Here is an 18,402-nt window from a genome sequence, read left to right on the forward strand (position 1 = left end):
TGCATTCTTCAGCACCTGAGGCCACTCAAGTGAAAATAATTACATAGTTTTTGCAGTTTGTCATATTTTCTCATTTTTGTGTGATTGATTTCTATATTTTTTCTCATTTATGATTATTTATATTTTAATGTTTGATTTTTGAGGCTTGTACTCAGCTTCTAAACAATTACCTCCCCTCCACATGTATAACCAGGATCCTGTAAAAGAAGTTTTGATTTTGAAGGATGGATGGATAATTAAAAATGCAAGATTTTTTTAATGTGCTAGTTCATAATGTAAAAGTCTGCACAAGACATCTTACCCTACCTGAACACATTATTCTGACTTCCAGCTGACCAGTCTTTAATTGCTCCTACTCCTAATTGCTGAATGCTTAGCAGGGGAGCATCAAATACCAATTTTTAATTCTTTGATATGACCCAGGGCAGGACCAAATCCCATGCCCATCTGCACTCATGTTGAGCATAAAAAGGTTATTAAAGAAGATTTGTCTGTCTGTCTGTCCATTATCATCTCTCATCCACAGCTTATAAACTATTGGAAAGTTTTCATTTAAACTTTCAGATTATCTTCTGTATCTAATGGCTGTGTGTATTTTATTTTATTATAATGAAATTTTGGGGTTCTCAATTGTAATGAATGGACCTCCTAAGTATTTGAAAAAAAGGGAAAGAAGCTTCTCATACCACCATTTTATCATGTGAAGGATAGGTTGGTTCAAATATATTTGTTTTTAATCATGTTTTTAGTAGTTGGATCTCATTATGACAAAATTTTACTGACTTAAATTCAAAATAAATTAAGGTTCACACTGATATATATTACAAGTGTAGCTTTAATGTAAATTTTCTAAGGCTTTGCTATAACAAGATTTGTGTTTTATCTGGTTTTATCTGATTTTAGTGGTTTTTATGTGATTTTATTTGTTTTTACTGTCAAATCTTGTTATACCAAGCCTTAGTATGATTGAGTTTATATATTTTGATTATACATGCAATTCAAAATGTAAATTTACATAATGAGATCAGACATTTATTATGCTTTTAACTCTTCTTAGTGGATAAAATAGAAAAATGAATGAACATAAATATTGAAGTGGTCGTTGAAGATTGACCAAATTACAAGATTTATAAATGCAGAATCTTGCTCTAACTAAATCTATGTTCTTATCAGCTGAACCAACCTATCCTTCAATATGAGTAAAAATATTTTATAAATGGAAAAGTCCATTCTTCGATTGGGGAACCTTTGGATGTGAAAAAAATATACACAATGCCAACAGATACTGAAGATTATTTGAAAGTTTAGGCAAAAACAATTCAATCCTTTTAATTGTGATTGGAAGTTGTAGACTGATGAGCAAACAGATGATATACTTGCTGACTATGGCACATTTCCTAAAGGATATGGACTATGGGTATGGGTTTTGCTCATGGTTGAAGGCTGTAGGTGACTGATAGTTGTTAAATTCTATGTCATTTGGTCTCTGGTGGAGAGTTGTCTCGTTGGCAATCATATCTCTTTTTATTTTATATGAAATAATTACTTATTACTTCCTGGGCAAAAAGTTCTGGTTCCAAGAACATAATAAAAAAAACATTTATATCATACATGTATTGTTAAATAACTATCCTACTTTGATATAAAGAATTGACTTTGGTTAGAAATTGGGAGGAATTATAAAGAAACTTTATATACAATATAAGAGCTTGGGGTTATAAATGTTTAATGAAATGCAGTTAACTATTTCCTTGATCTAATAATTTTTGCATGGATCACGATATTAGTTTATTTAAATAACCCAGTAAATAAATTGAGTACACCTCATACATGAATTTGATTCATGTACTTTTATGCATTTTTTATCTTAGTATTTACCATTGTATTCCTTGTTATATTTGTAAATGCCTCTTCGTATGTGACAAACTGAGGATTCATATATTTTATGGAATTATATAAATTTATTTTAAGTTTGGTATTTAAAAGTATTGGAAAGCACCAAGTTTAATATTGAGCAAAAAAAAATATTCCTTTAAGACCTAAGGATATTAAAATTTAAGACATGTATCTCAGAACAGAATTGATTTTCTAAATTCTATTTAAACAGCTAGTCTGGGAACTGGTATCAAGAAACTAAAAAGAATCCTCAGCACTGTCAGTTATTTTGTATAATTGTAATATTTAACCAATGATACCTTACCCATGATGCAGATCCTTTTCCTCCTTTTACTTATAAAGGGACTAAAAACTTATTATTATTACAATTTCTTTGGTATTTGTACACACTTGATGGAGCAGAATTGGTCTGGTTTCATTTGGGTATTTTATATTATGATGCATGATAATGATATAAATAAATAGGTAAATAAAAATTTAATTGAGAAAACCTATCTTATATTTTATTTGAGTCTGATTGACAAATAAAGGGGGAAGAGGTTTCTGTGGTCAAGGGTAACACACAGCTGATATATTGTATGGTATGGACGAAGTTGAAAAAGCGAGACTTGGGCATGCTTTTTCCATAAGCAGCAGCTTCAACAATGTATTTGATTGTGATAAGTTCAAGTTAAAGAAAACAACTAGTGGTAGGTCAATGATATTTGGTATGCAGTTATATAAGCATTGAAACATCTTATTTCTAAGGAGATTATTTTGCTTCTCTCCCTCAGTCATAGTCGACTTAAAACTTTTAATTAGTTTATATATGTATAAGTTTGTGATTAGGTCAATTGAAAGGGAACTATAAGTGGTATGTCAATGATATTTGGTATACAGATGTATAAGCATTGACAAATCTCAGTTCCATAGAGATTGTTCAGCTCCAGCCTCAGTCATGGTTTATTGACTGAATGTTTTGCATTATTTACATGTGATTTGTGATTAGATCAGTTTAAGATGAGTGACTAATATCTGATATTTGGTATGCAGTTGTATTGGCATTTGCAAGTCTCATTTTCATACTAAGAGATTATTTGGTCCTACTTCCTTATCATGGTTCATGGACTTTGAAACTTTCACAGTTTAACAAGGAACCAATTGATAAGTCAATGGTGTTGGGTATGCAGTTTTATAAGCATTAGCATATCCATGGTGTTTTTATTTTGCCCTGAACCATCAGTCATGGTTCATTGCATAGATAACAAGTTTAAATATTGCAATTTAATTTCAATATTTGCATTATACCACCAAAAAACGAAAGACATATCTCTGTGTCAACAGTTTATATTTCCATCTCTTGGTATCTTTCAACATCATGTTTAGAGTTTTAAATGTCACAGAAACTTCTTTGCTAGTTTAAACAAGACTTGACACAAATGATACCTAGGAATAACATGACAGAAATGTTCATTAGACTTGCTGATTACCTGATTGGCTGCCAAGTCTTTAAATAGATCTAGAATTCTAAAATGATCTAGTTTATATAAAGGCTCATCAGATACAAAACACAGGGATACAGATCTAGCAGTGGATGCTCCTAATATAAAACTTCATAATCAAGACTGAAGAAGAATGAGTTAATCCATATCTTGTATGCAGTTGCCTTATGGTCTGGTTTAATCTGGCATATGAACATTATCTTGATTCCATTTTTAAAGGTATGTGTACATTATTTGTTTTCAAATTAATTTGACAGTTTTTATGTGTAATAAGGACAATTAATTCTCTTATGGTTATTGCCTGTGATCTATTTCTCACATAAAGAGATATATTTTGTATCACATTGCATGGATTGGGATAAGAAAAAGGTTTACGAAAAATTTGTTAATTTGAGTGGCTTATCCTGCACCATTTGCCTATTTATTATTATTTTGGTCATCATTTAGGTTCCATGATTTGGTCTGTTCTCGGTCAGATTCTCTAGGTCAACAATGTATGGTGTACAGAATGATTGTAATGTGAATATGATTGTCTGATGAGATACATCTGACCTTGGCCTTTTTTTGAAGTGTGGTCAACATTAAGTTTTTATAGACTGCAAAACTTTTGCCATTTTATAATGGTGTGGATATGTCGTCATTGTGGTCTGTAGACATATGTTTTCCAGACAATAACTAAAGTATAAGTGTATAGATCTCAAAGAAATAAAACCACAAGGTCCCATATCACAAAAGGAAGGTATGAATTGAATTTGGGGTTATTGCCCTAACAGTTTAGGAATAAAGGTTAAAAAAAAAGATTTTCCGGGGTTTCCAGACCATAACTTGAGAATAAATCCATGGATTTCTATGAAATTATTATACAAGATTTCAAACCAAAAAGGAAAAGTTGGAATTGATTTTGGTGATTATGGCCCAAACTGTTTATGAATTAGGAACCAAACAAACACCAATACTTTGTATACATTATTTGTTTCTTGACCAATTTCAATTTCGATGAGAATCATGTATTCTTTGGGTTCTTTAATATGCTGAATCTGTTACCATGTTTGTGTATTTCTCAGTTTTCGAATTGGTTCACATTCAGGTCCAAAGGGTCCAAAATTAATCTAAGTTTGATTTAAACCCAAAATTGAATTCTTTGGGTTTTTTTTATATAATCAAACTGTGTATTTAGATATTGGGCCCATTATCAAATTGGTTCACATTGAGGTCCAAATGGTCCAAAATTAAACTTTGATTGATTTAAACCAACATTTTAATTCTTGTGGTTCTTTGATATGCTGAATCTACTGGTAACTGTGATCTGTATTTAGATTTTGGATTTTTAGCCCTGTTAACAAACTAGTTCAAATTGAGGTCCAAAGGGTCCAAAATCAAAAAATTAAAAATTGAATTTTTTGAGTTCTTTGAAATGCTGTTTCTAACTTATTTTAGATTTTGGATATTAGGGTATAGGTAAATGTATTTTTGAATTCTTAGACCACATTCATTTGGAGTCCGAAACCTATGCTGTGTCAAATATTTTATCACAATCCAAATTAAGAGCTGTATCAAGCTTGAATATTGTGTTCATGGTTCAACCTCTGTGGTTGTAACAAACTGTGCCCTGCAGTGCATTTTATTATGATTAGGTCAGAACTATAGTGAGTGTTTAAAATGATTGTAAGGTGTAGTATGGTTTATATTTGCATCTGACAGGGTTTATCTGAAATTTTTTGGAAAAAAAGTTTGTTTCCAGTTTTTGGAGAAAAAAATAATTTGTTTATGACCTTTAGAAAAAAAAATTGTTTCACCCTCAGATGCCACTATATGTAATGCTAAAATTGAAAGAAAAAAATTGTTTTCGACAAGGATTTGTATAGTATCACTATATTCTATATATATTCTAGTATCACTATAATTCACTATACAAATCCTTGTTTTCGACTTGTCGCCAAAAAAATAGATTGTTTTTCGCCAAAGTTTGTCCGGAAAAAAAATCCATAGCCTCCCCCCCAGAAAATCAAATGGTTGCTGCCTTATACGTATATTGGTGGTCAATATGAAAATGTTACTAAATTTAGATTTATGACTTCATGACGTCACACATAACAACCACGGAGGAAGCCCCACATAAGAAAAGAAAAGTTGCAAGTTTATCAGGAGATTTCAAGAATTTCATGTTAAATGCAGACGATAAGAATACAAGAATCAATGCTAATGCAACAAGCTATGAAGTTTGAAAATAAAAAAAATGATATTTTCAGCAAGGATTTGCAAATCCTTGTTTTCAGTAACATGTTAAAATTCTTGCAAAATACTATTAAAAAATCCACAGAAAGAACACTGGACGTCATTTTCCTAATACATTATTTACATATGTAATATAGAAATTAAGGACTTTCACTCAGTCAATACGTTATATATATGGACCTGTTAGATTGTATTGACACTCGGACTTCGTCCTCGGTCAAAATAATCTGAACAGGTCCATATATAACGTATTGACCTCGTCAAAAGTCCATAATTGATAACTATTTCGGCAAATGACATCTGGAATATGATTAAACTACAAAAAAGTATTGGTTTGTCTCCCTTGCAATGCATATGATATTATTCCTTAGATATTTTTTTCAAGTCTGCAACATTTTGTCATTGAAGCTGTAGCTTCGTCAACAGTTAACGTCAACGCTCCGTGTAAAATATTGACAAATGGTTATGGTACTAGTAAGTTGTTGTTATATTTGTTCAACTTTCAAAATATTTTAAAATATTAAATAGATATCCTATAAAGTAAAAGAAATATCAAAGGTAATTATACCTATACAAACCATATCTTCTTAATTTTATTGTCGAGCCTTCGACTTTTGTTGCAGAAAGCTCGACATAGGGATAGTGATCCGACGGCGGCGGCGGCGGCGGCGGCGTTCGCTAACTTCTTAAAAGCTTTATATTTTAGAAGGTGGAAGACCTGGATGCTTCATACTTTGTATATAGATGCCTCATGTTAACAAGTTTTCGTCAGTCACATGTCCAATGTCCTTGACCTCATTTTCATGGTTTAGTGACTACTTGAAAAAAAAGTAAGATTTTTTGTAATGTTAAATTCTCTCTTATTATAAGTAATAGGATAACTATATTTGGTATGTGCGTACCTTGCAAGGTCCTAATACCCGTCAGACAGTTTTCACTTGACCTCGACCTCATTTCATGGATCAGTGAATAAGGTTAAGTTTTGGTGGTCAAGTCCATATCTCAGATACTATAAGCAATAGGTCTAGTATATTCGGTGTATGGAAGGACTGTAAGGTGTACATGTCTAACTGGCAGGTGTCATCTGACCTTGACCTCATATTCATGGTTCAGTGGTTATAGTTAAGTTTTTGTGTTTTTGTCTGTTTTTCATATACTGTATACAATAGGTCTACTATATTTGGTGTATGGAATGATTGTAAGGTGCTCATGTCTAGCTGGCAGGTGTCATCTGACCTTGACCTCATTTTCATGGTTCAGTGGTCAAAGTTAAGTTTTTAGGTTTTGGTCTGTTTTTCTAATACTATATGCAATAAGTCAACTATATTTGATGTATGGAACTATTTTATAATCTATATGTCAGTCGCGCAGGTTTTATTTGACCTTGACCTCATTTTCACGGTTCATTGCTCAGTGTTAAGTTTTTGTGCTTTGGTCTGTTTTTCTTAAACTATAAGCAATAGGTCAACTATATTTGTTGTATGGAAGAATTGTTAGCTGTACATGTCTTCCAGGCATGGTTCATCTGACCTTGACCTCATTTTCATGGTTCATTGGTCAATGTTTAGTTTTCTTGGTTAATGTTAAGTTTATGTGACAGTTATAATAAAGCTTTATATTTAGGACTATCAACATAATATCAATGATTAGTAAAGAAGGCGAGACATTTCAGCGTGTGCACTCTTGTATTGATAAGATATCGTTTAATTTAATAGAGATATCTTTTAAACTAAATAAGATATCTTATAAACGAAATAAGATAATCTTATAAACTAAATTAAGGGGGTATAGTTAACTACATTTGTAGTTAACTCTCAGACAGTTGATGAAACCTGACTAAAAATTAATATCAATCTAAATGATAAATACTAAAGCGTATTAGCTACACACATTAATTCAAGTTTTTGGTATTTCTTTCTATGTTTGCATTAACGCAAACTGTTGCGATATAAAGCAAACATAGAAAAAAATATATAATGCGTGGCGCTAATACATTCAGTAGAAATACCTGTTAACTACCGGATTTTACTGTTTCATGAAATAATTAATTTATATACAAAATTACAGATTTATGGGGAAAAAAGTCACTTGACGTCATATGTTTTGCATCATTTTTGTATTCCAGGGGTTAGGATAAATGGCATTTATATATATAAAAAAAATGTGATATGACTGCCAATGAGACCACTCTCCACATGGTAAAGACTTGTTTTTGTTTTGTTTTATAGGTTCCATCATCTGCATGCACATGAATGGTTAACTATTGCAAAAGATTTCAATGAGAAATGGAATTTGCCTAACTGCTTGGGTGCGGTTGATGGAAAACATGTGGTTATCCAAGCCCCAAATAATAGTGGGTCGTACTTCAACAACTATAAGAATACACACAGTGTAGTACTTATGGCAGCTGTTGACGCAAGCTACAGGTTTATTTACGTTGATGTTGGAACCAATGGCAGAACCAGTGATGGGGGTACTTTCCAAAATTGTTCATTGAACCAGACTTAAGAGTGCAATGACATGAACATTCCTGAACCCACACCATTACCAAGCCGAAATAAACCAACACCATATGTTTTTGTTGCTGATGAGGCATTCCCATTAAAAGAAAATATCATGAGGTCTTATCCCCAACGAGGAGGACTTGATGATTCGCGGAGAATTTTTAATTATCGTTTGTCCAGAGCTCGGCGCATTGTGGAAAACGCATTCGGTATTCTTTGCAAACGTTTCAGGGTAATGCGTGCCCCTATTTTATTATCACCTGAAAAAGTAACACATGTGGTCATGGCATGTTGTGCTTTGCACAATTATTTAAGACCTGAAAGTTTCCTGGGATTACAAGAAACTGAAAATATTGAAATTAACAATTTAATGCTACCAATGGCAAGGGGAGGATACCACAGCTCATCTAAGGCTCGTGATATTCGGGAAGAATACAAAGAATATTTCACAAATATAGGTCAGGTACCATGGCAGCACAAAGTTATTTCTTCAGCTAAAGTGTTGTATATTCAATTCATTGCAGGTTGGAAATTGACTGTCCAGTTACTTCATTGCATTACTGTATTCTTGTACTACTATTTGTAATAGCTACATTTGTACTGACCTAAAGGTATTCATACATATCTGAGAAAACATTTCTCTTTTCTTGTCACCAATAATATATTATAGGACAAAAAGTTTTCATGTAACATGATTATTTTTAATATAATACGTTTATCTACCAGTGTGTGTTTCTGTGTAATTTTAATTTCAGTGGCAATCTTTGCCGGGTGATGAGTAATAAACAAGATTAAGAATTGGCTGACTGGAGGAATGACTATTCAATAAGCAGTAGGAAATTAAATGCATATTCAGGACGAAAACTTGATAATGGTATATGAATATATTAAAGCACTGCTTAAGTTAAAAAAAAAGCATCTCAATCAAATACAAAAAAAATGTAATGCTTTTTTTTTCTCCATCTTACAGTATTTTACTAAAAATTGGACTCAGTTTTTTGCAGTCACCATTTACTCAAGTCTAAGACTAAATTTTCAAAATATTAATTTCTTCAAAATAAAAATAAGGCATCTATGTGGGGAGAGGGTGTGGGTGGGTGGATATTTTCTGAATGAGTATTCATGAGGTTAGAATGTTTGCAAAGGAGTAGGCCCGGTAAAACCCGTTTTTGGCCCCAAAATATAGCATTTTTACAAATTTGTCAAAATGTTATTTTTAGCTATTTATTGAAAATTAGAATACTTGTGATCCATAAATATGGGCTGTTTTTTACAAAACAATGCACATGCATTAGGTAAAAGCATCGTAAATTCATGCAATATTACTGAAATCTTCACAATTTGACCATTTGTGCTAATTTTAAGACGTTTTTTTGCTAAAATGGAAGTGGCCACATTCGTGTTCATTCTTAATATTCAAATATATGTTGTATTCGGGTGATAATACATAACATATATAAAGGTTGAGACTAACCTTGGACAGACATATTGACAACATAGTGGGTAAAGGCAACAAAACACTAGGCTTCATACGAAGAAAATGAAACTTAAAAGATTGCACTAAACCAGTTAAAGCAGCAGCATATTCAACAATAGTAAGACCTTCAGTTGAATATGCACGCACAGTATGGGACCAAGAAAGGTACAGTTTGAGCATATCTGACTTGCTGAAAAGGATAAGCAGGACAAGTTCTGTCTACAATAACATTTTTTTACTTTAATATGGTGTATAATTAAGTCAACATGACCGAAATCATTAATTGACCCTGTAGAGAGGTTTTTGCTCTCGTAAGAAGATTTTTACCAATTTTTGTATTCATGTGGAAACCAAAATAGAATGAGAGAGTTTTCAGCACAGTAAGATCTTCAAATAAGACTGACTGGCCTAAATTGTCAACAAACTATTTACATATTTATATTGCAATTTTAACACATTTTGGGGCATTTGAAAAAAATATAAAGTAGATAGAGAGAAACTTTATAGAGCAAAAATAGTCAGTATAGTGAAATCTACAAGAAAGACGATATGGTTGAAATCGTCAGGTTCCTTTCAGGAAGTATGATTTTATCAACTATCTTGAAAACAATAAAAAAAAAAACTTTAAAAGATAGGTAGAAACAGAATTCACTATCACTAATAGGAAATCTACTAAAATGCTGCAAAATAAGAAGTTAAAAAAAAGCCAACATAACGGATCCCAAAAGATTTAAAATAAATCTAAAAATTAACTGGTCTTGAACATGTATGAAATGTATGCCACTTGACGTTTAGTAACCACGATCTATCAATTAAAATGAAAAAATTTTACCAGGTGAACGATTCAGGTTCTTGTTTATTTGTTAGTGCTCTGGGGTGTCCATCTGGTATAAGTCATTTGTATTTGACCTCATTTTCATTGATGACTTTTAGCATAAATCTTCCCCAAGATTAAGTCATTTAAAACCTTAAAGGGACTACCACTAACGGTAAGTCAATAATCAATATTTTTCAGTTAAGTGAAATTTGGTATGCAATTGAATTAACATTACCAAATCTCGTTCCATAGAGATTGTTTGGCACTGCCTTCCACTTTTCTTCCTCAGTCATAAAGAGAGAATAGTTTGCTTCTAAGTACTAGTCGATCCTTTAAATAAACTTATTCTAAAAGGTTACCAATTCAACACTGTAATTAGATCATTGAATATTGTTTTAATTGGTATTAATATTGATTTTGTTCTCAGTAAATTAAAAGCAAACTAAATATTATTGTTATATACATATACACATTCATGGATCTTCAATCTGTCGATACCTGCACTGCACTAGGTCTTCTTTTTCTTTGACTGTTTATGACATTTTACACTAAATCCATTGGCTGTTGGATGTGTACTGATTGATAATTTAGTCTTAGATGCATGATTTTTGTCGAGCCTGCAACTTTTGTCGCAGAAAGCTCGACATAGGGATAGTGATCCGGCGGCGGCTACGGCGGCGGCGTAAGCTTACTTTTTAAAAGCTTTATATTTTAGAAGGTGGAAGACCTGGATGCTTCATACTTAGTATATAGATGCCTTATGTTACGAAGTTTCTGTCAGTCACATGTCCAATGTCCTTGACCTCACTTTCATGGTTCAGTGACTACTTGAAAAAAAAGTTAAGATTTTTTGTAATGTTAAATTCTCTCTTATCATAAGTAATAGGAAAACTACATTTGGTATGTGCGTACGTTGCAAGGTCCTCATGCCCATCAGACAGTTTTCACTTGACCTCGACCTCATTTCATGGATCAGTGAACAAGGTTAAGTTTTGGTGGTCAAGTCCATATCTTAGAAACAATAAGCAATAGGTCTAGTATATTTGGTGTATGTAAGGACTTTAAGGTGTACATGTCCAACTGGCAGGTGTCATCTGACCTTGACCTCATTTTCATGGTTCAGTGGTTATAGTTAAGTTTTTGTGTTTTTGTCTGTTTTTCATATACTGTATATATGCAATAGGTCTACTATATTTGGTGTATGGAATGATTGTAAGGTGTACATGTCTAGCTGGTAGGTGTCATCTGACCTTGACCTCATTTTCATGGTTCAGTGGTCAAAGTTAAGTTTTTGAATTTTGGTCTTTTTATCTAATACTATATGCAATAAGTCAACTATATTTGGTGTATGCAAATATTTTATAATCTATATGTCAGTCGCTCAGATTTAATTTGACCTTGACCTCATTTTCACGGTTCATTGCTCAGTGTTAAGTTTTTGTGTTTTTGTCTGTTTTTCTTAAACTATAAGCAATATATCTGTTGTATGGAAGAATTGTTAGCTGTACATGTCTGTCTGGCATGGTTCATCTGACCTTGACCTCATTTTCTTGGTTCATTGGTCAATTTTTAGTTTTCTTGGTTAATGTTAAGTTTATGTGACAGTTGTAATAAAGCTTTATATTTAGGACTATCAACATAATATCAATGATTAGTAAAGAAGGCGAGACATTTCAGCGTGTGCACTCTTGTTTTAATAGGTTGTTAGTGGCTTTTAACTACATGTCAGTAACTGCGAGTACTCTAAGATCTGTACTTAGTTCCTTATGTTGTTGGAATATACAAGTACGGCCACTTCCACCCTGTGTTTTTGTTAGATGTATTTTTATTTGTATCCATCTGATGAGCTTAACCTTTTTCAACTGATTTTAATAGTTCGTTCTTATGTTGTACTGTTACACCACTGTTCCAGGTTAGGGGAGGGTTGGGATCTCGTCAGTAACATGTTTAACCCAGCCACATTCTGTATGTATGTGCCTGTCCAAAGTCAGGAGCCTGTAATTCAGTGGTTGTCGCTTGTTGGTGTGTTACATATTTGTTTTTCGTTCATTTTTTTTTTGTACATAAATTAGGCCTTTAGTTTTCTTGTTTAAATTGTTTTAACATTTGTCATTTCGGGACCTTTCGTAGCTGACTATGCGGTATGGGCTTTGCTCATTGTTGAAGGCCGTACGGTGACCTATAGCTGTTAATTTCTGTAAAATTTTTACGGGACGTATTATGGTTTACAAATGTCCGGCGTCCGTCTGTCCATCTTCCGGCGTAAGTTTTCGTTCTTTCTTGCTGTGTGGAAAAAAAATCTCAAACAAGAAAAATTGTTCCAAAGTTTTTATAATCTATCGTTCATGAACAATGTAAAATGCTTTTTTTAAAGGCGATTTATCTATCAAAGAAAAACTATGAATCGTATAAATGAGCTTTGATTTAGGGACGACATCAAAAGATCAATGTAATATAAGACTATAAGATAAAAAAAAAAACTTAATTCAAATATTTGGGGGTGGGGTAAAAAAAGCAGCAAGTTTTGTTTATTTGACATCGATTTTACATATATCTGTATTGGTCAATCAACTTGATTTTTCCCGAATTAAGTTAAGAGGGGGTTGGGGTCAGTGAAAAAACTATGCGAATTAAGTTTTTTATCCTACATTGAACTTTTGGTGTCGCCCCTTATTGTCCTGTGAATTTTTATCCATGACTTAATTCAGGCAAATTTTTTGCCTTTCTTGCACTGATGAAAATAAGGACAGAGGGACATCAGATATAAATACTGTTAGTATTAAATCGCACTGATAGCAGTTACAAAATTTTAGATAAGTGAAAATAAGTTGAAAAATGAAAGAAAACTTTCAAATAATAATTACTCTTAAACACACATAAAAAGAGAGACCCACTATAAAAGCGCTTGCGACCTAACTCACTTTATGATGATGTTTTTAGTTATTGCAATTGATTAATCTTCACTTATCAATCAGAGAGAGAGCTCTACTTATCTATATCAATAAAAATATATTTTAACTGTTGAATGACTTATTCTTCAATTATTTAGTCTTAGAATTTATATCTTTAATTTTCACCAATTGTCTAAATTTGATTTATTGAACCTTTTTGTCTGCTTACGCCTTACCTAACTAAAGATGATTGAGATATGTTTAGCCGTTTTTACATAAAACATTTAAAAAATTAAAAACATCTAGCTTGTAAGTTATTTCTTCAAAGACATATATAGCATTATTTTAAAGCAAACTCATTTGTCCAAGGCATAAATGAATGATTGTACTGAAATGAATGAATATATATAGCCTATTGTTAGAAAGCTGGACAAACTTCTGTTTGCTGGTGTTTATATGTTTATAAAAACACAGCTGGTATTATGCCATATAATTTCATTACTAATAGTGATTGAAATGCGTAATCTACGGTTCGGTACCAATTTCGTCGTCAGTGCTAATGAAAATATTTAAATTTCTTGGTAACAAGGATGTCATATAACCTCCTAGATGGTATTTTTTAAGATATATGAACATCAAAACTCATGGGATACGTTTTATGAGTGTTTGTTAAAAAATGTCATTCAAGATCAATTAACAAAAATTATGGATTTTTTCTCTAATTTTTCAAAATAATTTCCCCTTCGTACATTGATTTATAATCTCGACGAAGTTTTGATCTCAATATCATAGCCCTTTTAAAGACCACTAACTCAAGTATCGTTATTTATAACTCCCGTGAAGACGCGAATTAATTTTTATCAGAGACATGTCTCTGTTGTATTTAACAAGATTAGTAAATGCATCGACGTCTATTGGAAGGAGTTAAAGGGAAAATTCGCGATTTTTTACTTATCATCTTATTATGTTCATAATACCATAAAAAACATATTCACCAAGTTTTATCTGGATATGAACACTAATAAAGAAGAAAATTGGGAATTATTAATTTTATTTATTCGAACTTCCTGACTTCTGTGACGTAGTTTAAGTCTTTTTGCATGCCGGGAGTGGATTAATCTGATTTTAAGTCTTGTTCGTTAATCATCTTATAACGCGATTTAAAGCGCATCGACGACTTTTGGCGTAGCTATTAACCAACTAATAATTCAGAAAGAAAAGTGACCAGCCGTGCAACTTTTAAAATTAAAATGCACCTTTTATATTTTAAGGATTTCTGATATGATTATAGTAATGAAAGTAAATCATACAATAGATTTTTTTATGATTTTTTTTCCGACGGATATGTTGAACAAACATATATAACTGATAGTGTAATAAAAAAATGCATGTTTGTATTCTCACCTATTACTTCAGTCGAGGATTTGTCTTACTATACAAATCCTTGCTTCAGTCTAGTACTGTGTAAATACAATGCATGTGTATTATACTGACACCACCTGGTAAAGGCGTGGTTAAATTGTGCCAAGAAATATATCCTTTGCATGATTAAAATTTAATAAATTTTCATTTATCAAGGCTTATGAACAATTTCCTTAACTTAGAAATGAATATATAATAAAAAGAAAATATTTCAATATCTTTCTCACATATATTCAAACAATTGTGTAACAAATTATTTGTGACTTTTTGTCCTGTGACTTTTTGTCCTATCAAATTGGTGACTTTATGTCCTGTGACTTTCTGTCCGTTTACCATATACGTCTGTTTAAACTGACAAGAATACTCTTAAAACGGACAAGCAGTATATTCTTTAAATTTCTGTGATTTAATATCAAAAAGAAAAAAATCCCAAAATTAATTTGATACTCAATATTTTTCCTGGAAAATATTCACATCCTCATTCGGTCTGAAAAAAAGATAAGAATTTGGTTTACAGAACATGCAGAAGTGTGAATGTCATAAAACCTTATTGTTATATCAGAAACCATAAATGTGAACCTGTATACGTAAGACCTCATGGGACGTCACCTAAGATCATCTAACCACATACAGGTAATATACAAGTAGCTCTGTTATACCCGGAAATGTCAAGGTTCATCACTACTGATACAGAATATACCAATGCAGCGAAAATTCTGATGATTGTGAAGCATGACCATTCATTATTTTAGAGGCGTCTTAGGTGGGGGATTGCCGGAACGATTTAATTTAAATTCTGACTAGATTTTTTTTCTCAATTTAAATAACTGAACTAAAAAAAAAAAGAAAACTACGCCCAAGAACAGAATTCATTTTGTAAATTCATAAATACACCCTGGGACTATTATACTAGTATAATAGTCCCAGATACACCGTTCTTATTTTGTAACTTTCGATAGACATGAACTCCCCCCCCCCCCCTCCCCCCCCCTGGGAACAGTATATCTTACAATGTATATATTCCTGCCAAAATAACAAAAAAGGAGAAAAAGAGAGACATGAACGGTAAATCACATCAGATTCAGATATTTATATAGTTGATTGTCGTTAGCTAGAGATGTATACATGTCTCTGCGTTAACTTATAAAAATAACAGGAAAGTATAAACTTGAAATAGATTTATGATGAATACTATGCAACTGCGACACCCCTTTTTATCATGTAGCGTACATGCATGTATTTAAATGACTGTCCGTTATTTTGATTAAAAGAATGACAATCGTACGTAAAATCCTATAGTTCATGATGAGACTTTTGTACCAGATGATATGCGACTTTTCGTATTTATATTTTCTCTTATATTATACTCTCATTGATATTTTATGCATAAGTGCAATATTGGGAATGGTTTATTACCACCACAAGCTAACTAAATAAATTAATCAACCCTCTAGCTGACCAGACGTTAATCCAACTACTATCAGTCTATCCGCAGTGAAGTTTCTTTATTTCTTCAAATAGGCTTTTTGGGGATCATTAGTGTACGTCCAGTGGCATATATATTACATGCATGTCGGAACAGGAAAATTGACATCAGGTACTTTTAGAACCATGTTCACATTATTATACATTATACCCAACAATTGTGATGATGACGAATTTCTAATTTCTAATTTCAAAATAATCTTATTGAAAAATAAATCTGTGATTTTACTATGTCCATAACTTCGATGAACCAAAGCAAGTTAGATATCGAACAGTATTTAAATCAGATTGATGTTTCTCTCGTATATTCAATTTACATGTATATATTCTAAAAAGCGACTATCTATAGTTCCGTAACCTTCTATCTATGCGTATAAACTAATGATCGACAAGTGCGTACATTTTGTTAAATCAATATTTGTATGTTTCAAGATGTCCATACTTATTGACAACGAGTATATACTTACATTTTCCCCAATTTACCCTTGGAAAATATGTAAATAGATTTTTTATTTTATCAAATCTTTTTTTTTTGGAATTATTTAGATTTTCATAAATATCAATCTTTACACCAGAAAGGTTATTTGTAAACAAGCGTATGAGTTTAGTAATGACTAGTATATCACTATCGGACACGCAAGACAAAGATGTATATTACACCTGATAGTTTCAAAATGTAAAGTTACAAGTTATCGGCCGTGTACACTGATCAATACCCTCAGAAGTGAAGTGATGCACGAACTTGCTTTATGTAATTGTGTAATAAGAGTTTTCAAGCCCGACAGGAAATCGCTTGAATACCTGGACGTGTCACCTCACAATACCTCTGGGATTTCTTAAGCCATGCTAGTGATCAGATAAGGGATGGTCCGAATTTATTTAAATAGTTTATTACATAAAAGAATTATGAACAAACTAGATTTTCGAAAACAATTTTACACGGAACACTTATTTATGACTTTGAACTTTGACTATTAACTAATTTCCATTAAAATTTCTTGTTTCAAAAACTTAGTTAAAAAAAAAAGTTTTAAAACGCCAGACCATAGTACTAGTTATTTAAAAAAAAAATATATAATTACATTTTCCGTATCAAGTTAGTTAGGAAAGGTTGCACAACCATGTCTATTAAAATCTTTTTTGTGACCCGTGAAACTGTTTATGCTTTCCTTGTCGGATAAAACGGCAACCGTACGCTTGACAAGATATAGACACTCAATTACGGCTACGTTAGGTTACTGCTTGTTTTGGTCCTTTGTGGTTTATAGATATATCGTGGTTTCTATTCAGGGAGGATGTCAAAATGGCCGCATGCGGAGAATTGATACTCTAAATTTAAAATCGATGGTGATCTCTTATCTAGCAGAATAAAACTTTAATATTTATGAATTTGTGCTTTTTTATACATAATGAACATAATATCAATTTTTAATTTTTTTGCGAAGTTTCCCTTTAAGAGTTATCGTTAATTATCTACTGTCCAATTTAAACAGATTGGGTTATCTCGCTTGGAAATGTGACATATTCTTGCATATGCAAACCTTATGTTTTCAATAATTGGCACACTTTTTGTTCATCCGTCATATGGTTACTCAAAATTGAATTTTTAGATTAGTTTAATTATTTAATTCCAGATAAAAATACTTCAATAAATGAAAATTGGCAAACATTAATTGAATGTACAAAGTTATCCTAAAAAGTCTATTGTTGATAATTTCATCCTGATGTTATAGGCTCTAGCATACTGATCGATCACTGCACTTTTGACAATTTCCGTGCTGACATGAATATGCATTAAAGCAAGGCCATTGAGTCTCTCGCTTGTCATGGTTGATCGCAAATAGGTCTTTAAGAGTTTGAAAGAGCTGAAAGTCTTGTAATTCTCTTAATAAGGCTGTTTGGTGGTATTCTGTGTTTCCGTGAAATTTACATTCACCATTCACCTTTACCAAATTCTGTGTCCGAGGTTGTGGTCAGTAGCGAACAAAACGCAAAATTTGCAGTAAATTCCGTCGGTGAAGTTAAATAGACAATCCATGGGTAATAGTGCAGCCACGCATATTTGAAGCATCTTTTAAACCCGTAATTTCTCGTTTAGGAAAAGGAAAAAAAAACTATGATAAGTGGTTGCCAGTTTTCAATTAGAATGCTATACATATCAGCACTAGGTACAGATGTGGAAATAAGGTTTGCA

The sequence above is a fragment of the Mytilus californianus genome, unplaced genomic scaffold (genome assembly GCF_021869535.1).
Source record: "Mytilus californianus isolate M0D057914Y unplaced genomic scaffold, xbMytCali1.0.p SCAF_7, whole genome shotgun sequence".
Taxonomy (NCBI): Eukaryota; Metazoa; Mollusca; class Bivalvia; order Mytilida; family Mytilidae; genus Mytilus; species Mytilus californianus.